The 16,353-nt window shown below is 36.9% G+C and overlaps 1 protein-coding gene across 3 annotated transcripts in view; it reads right to left on the bottom strand.

Annotated features, from left to right (window-relative positions):
- The window catches only part of LOC111503773 (uncharacterized), a 152,322-nt gene that overhangs the window by 109,697 nt on the left and 26,272 nt on the right, over positions 1–16,353 (bottom strand). Inside the window, exon 1 of one of the 3 annotated variants that reach the window (XM_074178029.1) lies at positions 2,847–2,995. The exons of 1 other annotated variant lie outside the window; for it this stretch is intronic. The gene's annotated coding sequence lies outside the window, so the exon portion shown is untranslated. Of the gene's footprint in view, positions 1–2,846; positions 2,996–16,353 lie in introns of those variants that run through there. One more of the 3 variants, XM_074178032.1, reaches the window with a different exon arrangement.

The raw sequence follows: 16,353 nt of genomic DNA, 5'->3' as shown, positions 1-16,353 counted from the left end.
ATCAATTGAAAGGGGTATATTTTTAGGATGAATTTTGGGGAGAAAAACATTTTTTTTGGATATCTACTTCACCATCTTTATACAAAAAAATGTGGAGAACTTTCTTAGGAATGAAGGAGGCATATAAGTTCAAAATGAACTCTTCCTAAAGATATATAGATCATGCCTAGAAGTTACTTTTAGATACAAAGCCGAAAAGTTTTTTCCAGAAATTGAAATTTGAATTTGATGATACTGAAGAAAATGAGGAAATAAGTTGCTTGGAGATTTTAAATGTACAAAAACTAAAATATCAATAAGTTGCACGTTGATATTCAAGAACACAGGTCACCTGGATACTGCTCAAGATTGCTATTTGTTAAATGATGGAAAGTTTCACATCTGATGGATCAGGTTTGAAAACCAGATCAATGAATATGAATTGTTGAGATAGTGAATAGTTGGATAAAATATCAATTCATTTTTCTTAATCTGGAAAATTTTCAGTTAATCTGATGTGCAACTATATTTTCAAGTGATCTCAATTTTTTTACTCCACATCAAATTTACCGATAGTTCAATGCTAGGCAGCACTTACAAAGGAACAAACTACCTGATCCCACCTAAAACCACTTTTCAAACCAAGTGATATGAAGTGATGGGAATTTTATAAGACTTGAATAAATACAGCCATAGATGAGATTGATCAATAGAAAACACATCGCCCATATTTGTTTCGGTGTTTTGGAGGTATTTCCTTATTGTTTGCATCTGTATACTTGTACATTTTCGGCAAAAAACCAGTAGTATCCATAAAAGTGCATCATTGGAAACTCACTATAAATCTAATCTTAAAAAAATTATGTTTTTTGTTTCCATTTACCACGTCTGCTATTTCATGAATGTAATCACGTAAAAAGCATATAAGAGTTCGTGTGGAAATCCTAAAAGTTCACCTCAGATAATCAGATTGAACTAAAAGCAAAAACTCGAAGACCGCAGCAAATATAAATATAAATCCACAACGAAAAACAGATATTAAATCCCGTATCAAACCGTGATTGAATTCAGAAAAGTTGCCTCTCACTCTTATTTCTGTTAAATTCATGATACCATGTTTTCGAATCTCATAAAATAAACTTGATTTTCGAAAGGTTTCTCATTTTTGAATAACCTAAAATGGACGGAAAAATTCAAAACACGATAACCAAACATCAAAACATACGGTTCCTCAATTGAAAGGGGTATATTTTTAGGAGAGTTTTTGGAAATCCTCCAAAGAAAGGATGAAAGCATTTGATTTCGAATTGAACAATTTACAAAGATGTGTAGATCATGCTAATTCCATATAGTCATTGAATTACATGAAAGAAAAATACTTTCAAAACTACTCTCATATGAACATGATTTATACAAACTTTTGTTATGAAATTGAATCAGATTATCCAGAATGGTGCTGAAGAGGCATTAAGGCGTGTCTTATTCCGAAACATCGAATGTCTGCCTTGAGGATGACAGTGTTCCGTGTAAATGAAATTTTACCTCTACTACTAGATTGTGTAGCAATCCTGTGGATGATGTCTGATTCAATTCCATAACGAATTTTTGGCGTACAAATTGAATGGGAAACCGCGTTTTCTGTATTATTCAATGATCTTTCAATAGTTGTTTCAAAAGTACTTTTCTTTCGTGTAATGCAATGTTTATGAAAGAATTTATTTCGAAAACGCTTTCTTTCGTTTCTGCCTGAAAATCACTCCTTTGCAAGATCTCCACAACTGTAAATCGTTAATTTTGCTTTCATATTCTCTTTGGAAGATTAAGACAATTTTTTTCAATGAAGATGAAGAAGTAGAAAGCCAAAATATTGTTTCATTAAAAAAAAATGGTTACATTCAATATGGTATGATATAATCATTGTATAAAGATCTTTATACTATGGTATAATATGTTAATAATTGGAGAGCTATATAGACTGATACTATATTAATTATTATTATCAGATTAAATACGTTAGTTACCGTAAGCATTTCATGCACATCATTATTGTCCTATACATCATAAAATTCAAATCCATAACTTAGAAGCTCACAAAGTTAAAGTTATCGCTCAACAAAATAAATTCACGCGGCCTCACACAAAAGTTGCAATTGCATTGATTTTGTTATACGTATTAAATTTTGAAAGTTGAAGTAGCATTATTGTTTGGCGTTGTTTTCAGGTCTTCTAAAATTAAAATACGGTGTTGTTTTTAGCCAAGCATACGTTTGTTTGAGAGGAATTTTTCAATATTTATCAATACCATAAATTACATGTTGATTCGACAGTATATAAAAATATAGGATATAAAAATATAGATATATGTGCTTTGCTCCATAAAATTCTACGGTTTTAAATACATCAATTTTGAAAGTGTTGAATATTCAAAAAAAGTATCAAAGTTCTTACATGGAAATTCTAAAGGGCATTCAGTGCTTTCCGTTCAATAAGCTTAGTGAAGATAGTGAAGATATAAAAACATATTTATATTCCTGAAATTTTCAATACATTTCGGGGTGAAAACATGCTTTTTTAATTTTGAATAACTTTTTATTAATCAAGTCCCGTCCATGCTTCCAGATCAGCTTAATTTTTGTATCTTTTTTATTTCCAATCCTTTAGTTACAATTATTGTGAATGATTCACTAATATTATATTATATTTTTGATTTTCACATTATGCGTCTATCCCACCTTATATTTTTCTCAATGATCAACTGTCAGATTACATAAAAGTATCAAAAATGTCGTTCGCCGTGAACTTTAACAAAAAAAAATACTTTTTTCGAAAAGCGCAGCAAGCGAAACAGAAAATCTTTGTAAACTTACGATTTTTTGTGTGGAGGGTCACTCTGTATTCACCTGTTGAAACTATTACGAAGTTGAGACTGTTCGCAGTTTCTCCCGAGCCCTTTTATATGAATACAAGTCGCACGCCGGCGCTACCGGTATCGGGAGGCGGCACAACAGAAACTTTGGGTAACGGCACCGAAGTTTTTTCGCCCACGTGAGAATAAAACTTTAGGACAGAAACAATATGCGACGATTAATGTACTGGTAATCTTTGTTCCGATGATTTATTCAGGATTGCACCATGGTTCGGTTTTAGGACGATTATTCGTGTGTGATATTCCAAAAAGATAATCTTTTCAGTTGCTGCTTCACAGAATCAAACAGATAAAGTGGGCTAGGAGTTGGGTTAGGCAAAAAACGCAAGTGTTTCTTACGAAATATTGAAATTTTAATAAGACTGTGTCAATCACACATTATAACTGCAGAAACTCTCCCACTACGGTAAATGGCCCTGAAGTGGATGGAATCATATTTGACAGGACGGAACCAACTGGTTAAAACTGACCATACTAAAAGTTAGTTGGGGAGTACCCCAAGGATCAGTTTCCCTCTTAGATATATCTGGGTTCTTCACTTTATTTGCCGACGAGTGAATTTGCTTCGAAATAATGTTACAAGAGACCTACAAAAAATTAAGTTGTGATGCGATGCAAATTTTCTATGTTTAAATTTAAATAAAAAAAGTTCTTACATTTAAATTTTTTCTTCCGTAGAATTAGGTGCTGACTATATCATCTGACAACAATATAAAATTCTTGGGACTTAACATAGATACCAATTTGAAATTATCAAATCATATTGACATGCTAAACAAAAAATTTTCATCCGGCTGTTTTGCCCTCATGTCTACAGCTAAAGAGTTAGGTTATGCTGCGGCAAAAAATGTCTATTTGGCTCTCATTGAGTCAAACTTGAAATATTTGTGCCAAGTAAAAAGGTTGAGTTCCTACAAACCTCTTTTCCTGAAACACGGAATACTGACACTAACCTCAAACTACGTTTTAGAAGCTACATGTCTCATTTACAAGAATAAATCTTTATATGAAAATAACAATCGCACTGCACGGAATGCAATGATTTTATCATTAATCATCCCTAAATCCAAATTGATCAAAGACTCAATAATTTACGTCGGTGTTAAAATGTATAATAAACTTTCTCAAGATATAAAAAGCATGGAGTCTCATAAAACTTTTAGGAAAAAGTAACATGAAAGGCTGGCATCTAAAGCCTATTACAATCTGACAGAATATTTTAATGAGGAAACGATATGAAATTGACGGTGCTTATGTGTAATAATATATGTGTACTTTTACCTAGGTGTGATCATTTATATGTATTATTTTCATGTAATTATGTAATTGTATACTTATCTGGATGTAGTTATTTACATGTTCTCTTTTCATCAGTGTTTGTCAATAAGGTCCTGTATATTGAATAATAAACACATTCTCTCTCTCTCTTTCTCTCTCTCTCTCTCTCTTTCTTTCTCTTGGCTTGCTTTTTTGCCAACAGAGCAAACAGAACGTTTACCGTGAGGCATTTGATACAATTTCGCATGACCTTATCTTGCATTTGCTCAGATGCCTTGCGGTACCCGATAAAATAGTGAGATGCATTGAACAACTGATAAAACTTTGGCGAACTCGCTTCACCATAACATCTGGTCAAGCAAGAGTCCAAACAGGTTGGGTCACTTTCGGAAGGGGTGTATTTCAGGATGATTCCCTCAGTCCCCTTCTCTTCTGTATCTCACTTTTGCCATTATCTGTTGCGCTCAGAAATACTCCTGAGTGTAACTGTGGCACCCCCGGAAACCTGAGACACAAGATCACCCATTTGTTTTATATGGATGATCTTGAACTTTATGCTTCTGTAGAGAAGGATCTTCATCAGTTCTTGAGGGTGGTGAAAGAGTACACGCATGCTATCGGTATGAAATTCAGAATAGACAAGTGTGCAATGGTCTATTTCAAAAGAGGACGATGCGGGGACTACGGAGAGTATGTGCAGCTCGTATATGGAAGCATCCTACACCATCCGCGGCAAGTATCAGTACAAACTTTGACAGATCTGGTCATCGGAACTGTCGGGGAAGAACAAAGTTGCTGCAACAAATATGCTTGCCGTTCCAATCTCACTCTACTCGTTTGGAGTAATGAAGTGAACTCGGGAGGAGCTGTATCAACTCGACGTGAAGACCCGAAAAATGATGCATCTCTATAGGAGTTTGAATTCCAAATCGTCCGTTCCACGGTTGTACTTCCCCCGACAACAGGGAGGCCTTGGACTTTTGAGTTTGGAGTGTCTACATGACAGAATGGTACTGGATACAGCCTGTAAAGTCGTCAGGAGTTCGGATCCCCTTCTCTGCATGGTTCGTGACCATGAGAGAGCAGGAATTGGAGCATTTCTCTTTAGGGCAGCTGTCCGAGCAGCTGATGAACTTGGTATAGTTTTCGACTCTGAACGAGGTGACCACAATTCTGTCACCGAGTTGGAACCCGTTCAGCAATAAGCTCAGATAAAAGCCGCAGAGATCACATTACTTCTACGGATACACAAGGTTAAGCCAATGCATGGGGTCTTCTCCAATAACATTGGAGACCTTTGCTTATCAAAGCGCCTGACGTTCGCTTGTCTCAGGACGAGTGGGCTGAAATCGGAAACTGAGGGGTTCATCATGGCTTGCCAGGATGGTGTCTTCAACACCTTAGTCTACCGCAGTCGCGTGATGGGTATAGATGTTCCTGATACAAGGTTCAGGGCCTACCGCGAGGCGCTGAAGACCTTAATGCACTTGCTGTCAGCATGTCCAGCATATGCGGTCTCGGTCTATATCCATCGACATAACGCGGCCCTAATAGTGTTATGTTATCATCTACGGCACTCTTACGGTATTGACGAGACACCAGTGTTGCCCTACGCTGCGGGGAATATTGAATCCGTTTTGGGGAACGAAAAGTGCCGAATTTATTGGAACTATTCGTTTCCCATCCTCAGGCTCATACAAGCTAATAAACCAGCCTGATGTGGTCCTTTTCGACAACCAGAGCATAACGATATTTGTCGTGGAGTTTTCAGCTCCTGTCGAGACGAATATCGTCAGAAAAGAGGAGGAAAAATGGATAAAATATCGAGATTTTCTCTTCGAACTCCGCAGACTCTATCCAGATCACTCTGTCAAGATGGTTGTTCTGATTATATTGAAGTCCTTGGTGGAATGATGTCCTCTCTACTCTCGAATCTTAAAATCATACCGGCTTGCCGCACTAAGGCAGAAATCTTAGCCGCACAGATGCAGCCCTACGGTGTGGGGAGTGGTCATTGGTTGATAATGCTGGCGCGCCCTACCGAATGTATCGGGTCTTCGGGGGTAGGGCCTGACCAGCGCACACTACGGTGAAAAAAAATAATAATAAACACCTTTAGCATCCCCAAATTTTCACCAAATATCTGTTTAAGCGTTTGAACGTGTGCTCCCCTTTTTTCCATTTTTGAGGCGTGTCATATCTACTAGTCTAATTTTTTTTCATCTGAATTTTGTATAAATTGATCAAGACTTTCGCGTCCGAGATTTTCATTGCTACGATCTTCATTCGCGTTTGAAGGCCGTCGTGGTTTGGAACTGTATTCTAACGTTTCGCCAGCATGAGTGGCTGGCTTCTTCAGAGTTTTATTCATCTTAATGGTTTACCGATGACTAGTGATTTCTAGTTCGTAAGTTGTATGTGTTCACTCAGGAAACCCGCCTTTCTTGTTGATGCGTTGCTATTTGCCGAAAAGCAACAGTGCAATGCAATGTAACGTCATCAACAATGACAATGAATTCTGTATATTCAAGAAAAACAAGTCCATTTTCATTATCATCATCAACTTCGTGGGTAACTTTTTCTTTTTCAATTTGAGCTGATCTCTGTTCCGTCAAAGCAGTGATTTTTACCAAAGATCCCTTGAAAAAAGCTTTCTCATATGTTCTTTCAGGTCTATATATCCTCTATGTTTTCTATTCTCCCTAATTGGTGGTTCTGTTTTCTGTAATTATTGACTCGCCTGCCACTCAGTTATTCACGGCATTCCCATACTCATCTCAATGTTTACTCTTGGTTTCATCATTGCCGCGAATACGGTCTACCAGTAAAAATATTTTGTTTTGACAGAATAATATTCACACTTCTACCTGGAAGACATATGTGAATCAACCAAGAGGGAAACTGTAGTAATTTATCTTCCAGCTCCCGTCCTATATTTGATTATCATCTCGTCAGTATACCATGTTTCTGTCAGGTATGCTTTTGGGTGATTGTTCATCAATTTTTCGTGGAAAAAGTACTTCGTTGTTATATGGTCCGCATACATATGGTCCTCTACATATTCCTAAATTTCAATTTTGCCCGATCCCTTACAACTCGGTGAATTTTCCAGTTTGGAGTAGCCCACTCTTGCCTCCGCCGTTATTTATTTATTAATTTTACAAATTCTACAGACCCAGTTACAGAGTAGGAAAGGTAATATCACAAATAGATTTGTACGTACAACAAAATGACAAAAAAGTTATGAAAAACAATAGCCAACAGGAGTTATACAATTTCATACAACCTATTTCTAAAACTAATAAGATTTTGGAAAAAGATATCACATTCGTTTTGTACATTATTATAAGAATTGCATATAGCTTTCAGTGGAGCATTTTGAAAATAATGTGTTCTTGCCGATTCAAAATGAAATGTGCAAAACGGTCTAGTTTCATAAGCAGGTACATTGAAATGGATTTTTGATAGAACACTATGTATCATCTTGTACAAGTATATAACGTATGCAAATACTCTTCTTTTCTCGAGGGGTTTGTATATTGTACTTTTCAAGTAGCACTACTTTGGAAATATCAAGGTCATAGTTACCTGTTTCTTTGAAGTGAAGATATCTCAGGAACTTGTTTTGAACTCTCTCAATGCTATACTTATGACAGTTATACTGAGGACACCAGAAAATGAAAGCATATTCTAAAATGCTTCTAATAAGAGTGATATTCAAATGTTTGACTCAAGAGGATGTAAGGGGAGGAAATTGAAGGGTACCTTCAATGCTGCTGTTGTGGTTTGATCCTTTTTGCTCCTGTCATTCCTGAACAAGCATATGTTATCACGTGTTCAACCAGCATTATCTAAAGCTAATTAATTCATCATGTCTGGTTTCAGTTCAACGTTTTCTGATATCTCGTATGATTCCCATATTTTCAACCTTTCACGATAATTGAACCTTTTCACTCCCTGTAGTAGTAGTCCCTCTATAGTAGTACTCTTAGTAACTACTACTTTTGTTTCTTTATCATATTTTAATTCAACGGTTAATCGTATTCTTAACCCATTGCCAATTATGATCTCGAAAACTTCATCTCTTACATTACAGTTCCATAACAGTGAAGGGAAAAATCCTCCCTGAAGGAAAACCGGTACTATCTGTGCTAGTATTGCTTTCTCCTCAATTGTCAATTGGTTATGTATATCAATCTCGACCCGTATTTCACCAACCACCACAAAGTTGTAGTCTTCAGGAGATGAAAACTTCTTCACCTCCTAGTGACGCCAGCTTGGTGAGTGAAACGCGTTTTGAGAAGAGTATGGAAGTTGTGGAGACTTAGGCTAGTTGTGACAAGGGTAGGTAGTCACAATGGTAACTGTTGTTTATAAAACCGTTATATTGACATCAGAAAGAGAAAAGTAATCATGACATCATCGACCAGCATGACGCGCAAGCCAATGGCGCTAGTGGTATTGTGAAAAAAGCTCATACATGCAACTGTCAAATACGCTTGTAACTAACATTTTCGTTTTTGCAGTGACCCTTCTTTTGGCCCGTTAGGGAAAAATAATGAGAGTAAATTTTCACGATGCGTGTATACCCCATAACAAAAAACCGACACCCTGAAGTTAGCTTCTTTTTCTTCTTCAATTAGTATGGTCGTTGCTTCTCAATCGAGCGCATTTGGCCAGACTCCTCCTGTCCATAGTGAACAGAAGCTTCTTCAAGGGGCGCAGCTGTCTTCCTCGAGGAATGCTACCACCCTAAGTTTTTTCAATCGCGTTTTCTTTTACAAAAACCTTTTTTTACTAGGAGCTGCCAGTTCTCTTAATATAACTTTCAGAAATAACGCACTGACGACCTCGTCGAATCCGTCGACATCCAGTCTAGTTATTAGCATTGGGGGCCGCCAATTCTCTGAAAATGTTTTTCACTCCAATATTTATTCCAACTTGACATTAAATTTTGAAAAAACACCTCACTTTCAGACTCCAATCCGACCATGACATCCACGTGCCATCTTTGAGAACGGTCGTTATCGCAACTACCGTCCTCTGTCGCGATCGGACGGGAAGTCCATGAAGCTAGCTAGTCAACATTCCAGTTTAAAAATTAAAAGTTACCAACAGAGTAAAAGTAAAGATATCTAAGTATGTTTGCGTGAGAACTAGACTGTACCTATTCATGATATTCATTCAATTGTTTTTGTAACTTCAACACGTGTTTTGTATCAGTACAAATAAAATATATACAAATATACATAAATATACAGGCTGATTCACGGTGGATGGCACATTAGACGTTTCTGGTGAACCAGACAACGGATCACTTTGAAAATTTAATGGAGGGCATATTCGGACATTCTCTAGCCAACTAAAATATTTTCGACAATGCGGTGTTGCCGCTTCTATTAGAAAGCAGTAGCAACTTTGATTTTTCAAATGGAACACTCTGTATATAATATTATTTTTGGAATCTCCACAATTGCCCGACAACTTTTCTTGATATTTTCCTATACCTATCTGTTACCGTTTTCGAAATAAAAATTAATTTCAATTTTTTTCTTCGAAAATCATGACTTCTAAAAATGCCGATATCTTTTAGTTAAGAAGTACTATCATATCGAAATTTGGTTTGAAGTTAGGTGATACTTGGACACTTCCCACACGTCAGCCTAATCTCCGTTACTTCAATACAGGGTGGTAAAAAATACAGTTTTTTCGTTTGCTTGAAAAAGTTGCTGAAATTTGATTATTTTAAATAGAACACCCTGTATATTATTAAAAATTCGGAAAGCTGCTGAAATTTGCTTTCTTTCTATGTATATCATACCTATACCTAACTAGTCAAGTTTCGGACTTATGAACATTTATTTGTGAAAATGTCCCTTCAGAATGGTATTTCCATTCGGTATTTGGTAAGCAGGCCATGATTACTATTTGACAGTAGCGTTGTGACATTCTCCTAATAATATCGACATTTTCGTCACTTCAGAAGTTGCAAATACCTTCAAAACGATGGAACAAAACTATTCAAACGAAGTTCTTATGAATTTGTTTATTATTTTTGGACAGTGTGACAAAATTATCAGCAGAACATGTAGAAAGTTCAATGAAATGTATCCGAATCTACCGCCAATGAACCTCAAGAAATTTATACGAATTCAGAACAATTTCAATATGTTTGGATAAACTTTAAAAAAGCACCAAGAAACTTGAAATTGGAAATATTGATATGAATAATTATAAAAAGTAAAACAATCATGTGGAATATTTCAAAATATGTTCGAATCGCTGGCCGTTCACTTCCAAGCACTTTAAAATGCGGGTGTTGACTGCTTTCGTGGTGGCAGATCTGATTTCATTGGGATCCAAATCTTCAAATGTTTGAGCAATCCTTTCTAACAATTCATCTCTCGAACGCACGGGTATTTTGTAAACTTTTTCTTTAAACATTCCCCACAAATAAAAATCTAATGGATTAAGATCGGGTGATCTCGCTGGCCAATTCCATGGTCCCAAGCGCCTCATCCACCGATCGTCAAATAGTCTATCCAGTTCTGCGCTCACTTCTCTTGTGCAATGTGCAGGAGCTCCGTCTAGTTGGTACCAACAGTTTCGATAATCTTCGAGTGGCAGATTATGCACGAAACTGTCTACAGTATTCTCCAAAATATTCAGGTAGCTTCTGGATGTTAATGACTCCTCGTATATCACGTACCTCAATTTGTTGTCCATCAAAATGCAGAAGACATAAAAACTAAATTTTTCTTGAAATCCGGTTCCTTTTGTGACGTGAGGATTTTCACTGGACCAATAATGACGATTTTTTCTATTGAAAATCCCTTCTCTCGAAAATTTCGATTCATCAGTCCAAATAATTTTATTTAAAAAAAGTGGATCTTCTTGAATGCGTGTCAACAACATTTCACAAAATTCTACTCTCTGTTGAGGATCTTGAGGTTTCATTGCTTGAATTTTGGTGAATTTATAATCATGCATTTTATGTCTTCGCAAGATTCTTTGAACCGATGAATATTTTATACCCAAATCTTCTTCAGCACTTCTTATCGATGACTCGGGAAATGCGTGAAAATATGCTAAGACATTAATCTGGTTGTCTTCGAAAGTTACGGGTCGAGGCAAGTTTCTTGGTGCTTTTAAAGTTGATCCAAATGCATTGAAATTGTTCTGAATTCGTATAAATTTCTTGAGGTTCATTGGCGGTAGATTCGGATACATTTCATTGAACTTTCTACATGTTCTGCTGATAATTTTGTCACACTGTCCAAAAATAATAAACAAATTCATAAGAACTTCGTTTGAATAGTTTTGTTCCATCGTTTTGAAGGTATTTGCACTTTTGAAGTGACGAAAATGTCGATATTATCAGGAGAATGTCACAACGCTACTGTCAAATAGTAATCATGGCCTGCTTACCAAATACCGAATGGAAATACCATTCTGAAGGGACATTTTCACAAATAAATGTTCATAAGTCCGAAACTTGACTAGTTAGGTATAGGTGTGATATACATAGAAAGGAAGCAAATTTCAGCAGTTTTCCGAATTTTCAATAATATACAGGGTGTTCCATTTAAAATAATCAAATTTCAGCAACTTTTTCAAGCAAACGAAAAAACTGTATTTTTTTACCATCCTGTATTGAAGTAACAGAGATTAGGCTGACGTGTGGGAAGTGTCCAAGTATCACCTAACTCCAAACCAAATTTTGATATCATAGTACTTCTTAACTAAAAGATATCGGCATTTTTAGAAGTCATGATTTTCGAAGAAAAAAATTGAAATTAATTTTCATTTCGAAAACGGTAACAGATAGGTATAGGGAAATATCAAGAAAAGTTGTCGGGCGATTGTTGGAGATTCCAAAAATAATATTATATACAGAGTGTTCTATTTGAAAAATCAAAGTTGCTACTGCTTTCTAATAGAAGCGGCAACACCGCATTGTCGAAAATATTTTAATTGGCTAGAGAATGTCCGAATATGCCCTCCATTAAATTTTCAAAGTGATCCGTTGTCTGGTTCACCAGAAACGTCTAATGTGCCATCCACCGTGAATCAGCCTGTATATATTGTTCTAAGTAATATATCATGTTTACATTAACAATTTATTGATTTAAAGATAATTTACTGTGATTAAAAGTGATTAAAGTGGTTTTTACATATTACTTTGAGTACGTTTGTAGAATTTGAGATTAGTTGATAGGTATGTATTACTTATTCACATCATAAACTGAAATTATTCAATATATAGGCCGTTTCAACGAAAACTTGTATGAATCAGAAACGGACATGTAATCGAAAATTTCAAAGAACACTGAAGAACATTGAAGATGTCCGGAGTCAGAAATCGGCATTCCCGAACAATTATCAGTCGCAGGTCTTCTGTTTAACATATTGATGGCTCACGTTGTGGTCTGGATGATTCGTATTATAAATGCTTTCAGCAGCTTTAGCACATTTACGATTTTGATAATAGGTTACAACAATTTCTATTCTTATCTACTTTTTGTTCTGCGACAACTAGTTTCAAGAAAACCTACCAGTGCAGAAAGAACTAACAGTGTCGTCCATTTCAATTTCTGACTCCGGACATCTTCAATAATGTAAGGAACGAAAGTAGACTGTATTATTGTATGAAACTAGGAATAAAAATTGACGTGTTCTTTGAAATTCTCGATTACAAGTCCGTTTCTGACTTACAGGGGGGGTCAAGTTTTCGTTGGAACGCCCTATATAATAAGTATACAGACAAATCAATAAATTAATAATAAATACAAATAATAAGTATTGAAGTCCAGGGAAATTAAATTATTAAAAATATTCAATTAAATCTAACGATTTTTTCTGAGCAATCTTAAAATTTCAAATGACAAAATTTATCGTCTTGTCCCATACACAGTACAACATACCGATGGTATTGAAATAATTTTTAACAAATGGAATATGAAATACATGAATAAACTTGAATCAAATAAATCACAGCGGGAAAAAATAAAAAAACGAAATATAACTTCCTACATGCGCACATAAGTAAACACACATTTTTTGTTTCAGTTATATATACTCTGAAAGGAACTCGATTTTCAATTATTGAAAATCATCGACATCATGTTTATGATTGACACTACCTTGCACTAACGAGAGACGAAATAGCCCGAAACCGGTCTGCAAGTGTGCCCATTCCAATAATTGGAGTTGTGTCGCCAAAAGCATCTGCAGGAATTACTTTTGTAAAGAATCCTGCACCTGTCGCATATAATCCAATGCCCTTTGTGGTATCAGCCAGGGAAGTAGTTGTTTTCTGATAGGTGTCAGTCCATTAACCAACAGTGTAGGTGAGTTAAAACTGACTTGAATGAATTGTTCTTTTAGATAATTTAATTAACAGCCAGTCTTCTAGTATGTCCCCTTACTATATGTAAAATCTATACACAATATTCCATCTATAGTGAAAAATGTTTCATTTTGACACTTGGCATTTGTTTGAATTACGAGAGTGATTGCTTTGTTTCATGATCTGATTTTTGGAGAAACTAAAGATTTATGTTTTATGGATTCTCAACAAATTTCTATCAATTGAACCAGCCTCTGAAAGAAGCTTAAACACTTTCAATATCCAGGTGAGCGGAATGATTTCAGAATTCGAATACTGAAAGTCACACGGATGAAAAATGTCACAAACAGTCTCAGTTTCCCCTTCTGGTTATAGTAAAAGTGTTTGTTTTTGGGAGCAGGGTTCTATTTAAAACTTTTTAATTGCATTCATTTCGCGTTGAACATTATTTGCAATGTTTTTTCATTAGAAATATTGGCTGTCTTCGTTTCGATTTCCAAATTACTTATCCGAAAAAAATGGAATGGCGTCGTTTAAACTGATTTCGTTGTCATCCAGTATATATACCTTTGCTCTGGACTATTTCCTCCGATCTCTTACCCTTTAGAAGTTGAAACATTCACAATAATTAGCACCTTTTCAAGAGGCGGCGCTCTTTCGTCTAATGGCAAGTCTTTAATTAATTCGCATCATTTTCGGGTTAAATGCGGCGATAATTCCAGATTGTAGTTCGCCAGCGCGACAATCCGGGATGTATTTAGGATTATTATAAATGCAATATCGTCTGCGGAATTTAGGGGTGCGAATGCAAATGGGAATGAGTGACTCGAACGGTTTTCGTACTCACCAGTAATCACTTGTTTCACTCAAGAATATTTGTCTCCGCCAACTTCAAATGATGAGACAAAAGGGAAAGTGGGCAAAGTTTCCTAGACTGTTTTGAGAAAATTATAATGAATTATTCTTCTTCGCTACACGACTTCCGCAAAAGGAACGACTCCCTGTATAATTTTCATCAAACTCCTGCTGAAGCAGATTCAGGTAGTGGTGTATACAGAGTGGGAATCGAAAACGTACCTACCAAGAAGGTAAACTGGCTCAAAACTGCTCAAAACTCCAAAAGAATGTTGAGTTTGTTTGTAAGGAGGCGAAATTCAACCCACAAACTATTAAAAAATCTCCAACTCTCTAAGCGGGGTTATCACCGCCAACTTTTATATAGATGGGGATCCAGCGATCCCTTATTGGGAAGGGGTTTCCATTTTCTATTTCATTTTCAATTCAAAATATTCCTTACGTTTGTTACCCACTTGTCCGGCACAGCACAGCACGGCCCGTCCCGTCAAAATACGGATAGGATTGGAACAAAGAAAATGAATGGACAAACGCCCACTAGCCCGGTACGGGACAGCCTAGCTAGAACGTTCGCCGCCGGAAAGGAATCCAGTTATCCGATCCTGTCTGGCAAATAACGATACGTGCGGTGACGGACTGGCCAAGTGAGTGTGTTGCCGGTCAGCGCTTGCCAGCATCAACTTATCCAAACGTGCCTGGGAAGTTTCTGTGTCTCTATTTCGCTATTCCATCAGTTTACAGCACAGTGTCAGACGGTACCTATGAATATGGACCATTTGAACCAGTGCACTTTTGCTAACGTCGGCATGAAAAGTGGATTCTCGGGATTCGATAAAGTCGAAGGTGATTTGCGAAGGTTCTGTCGGTGACAAAGCTACCTAAGTGCTTGGAAAGATGTTACTCGGTTGGCAAGATGATGTCTGGGAATGCTGGGTCTTCTAATTGAAACCACAAATGTGCGGTTGGCTCCTGTTGGTGACACCGTGTATATGTGATGTTTTTTTTTTCCATTTTTGGTAACCAGTTGTTGTCCACCTTTGCAATTGGCTGCACCGCGCTGATGAGGCCAATAGCCAGAAACACGTGTCCGCGGTTTGCCTCCATATTTCTTGAGTGTCATGTCCACGAATTTCCTCCTTTTGATTTATATCATACACACTCAATAATATCTATATATCTGTATCTATATCCTGGACCCGGAAGTCACGCAGGTAGCTATAGCTGCCTACGTGGTGATGTTAGATGATGCCTGGGAATGCTGGGTCTTCTAATTGAAACCACAAATGTGCGGTTGGCTCCTGTTGGTGACACCGTGTATATGTGATGTTTTTTTTTTCCATTTTTGGTAACCAGTTGTTGTCCACCTTTGCAATTGGCTGCACCGCGCTGATGAGGCCAATAGCCAGAAACACGTGTCCGCGGTTTGCCTCCATATTTCTTGAGTGTCATGTCCACGAATTTCCTCCTTTTGATTTATATCATACACACTCAATAATATCTATATATCTGTATCTATATCCTGGACCCGGAAGTCACGCAGGTAGCTATAGCTGCCTACGTGGTGATGTTAGATGATGCCTGGGAATGCTGGGTCTTCTAATTGAAACCACAAATGTGCGGTTGGCTCCTGTTGGTGACACCGTGTATATGTGATGTTTTTTTTTCCATTTTTGGTAACCAGTTGTTGTCCACCTTTGCAATTGGCTGCACCGCGCTGATGAGGCCAATAGCCAGAAACACGTGTCCGCGGTTTGCCTCCATATTTCTTGAGTGTCATGTCCACGAATTTCCTCCTTTTGATTTATATCATACACACTCAATAATATCTATATATCTGTATCTATATCCTGGACCCGGAAGTCACGCAGGTAGCTATAGCTGCCTACGTGGTGATGTTAGATGATGCCTGGGAATGCTGGGTCTTCTAATTGAAACCACAAATGTGCGGTTGGCTCCTGTTGGTGAC

Source organism: Leptinotarsa decemlineata, unplaced genomic scaffold, assembly GCF_025532065.1.
Source record: "Leptinotarsa decemlineata unplaced genomic scaffold, Ldec_3_MD MMD2_tig00003335_RagTag_RagTag, whole genome shotgun sequence".
Lineage (NCBI taxonomy): Eukaryota > Metazoa > Arthropoda > Insecta > Coleoptera > Chrysomelidae > Leptinotarsa > Leptinotarsa decemlineata.
This window is presented reverse-complemented; position numbering and strand designations above follow the sequence as displayed.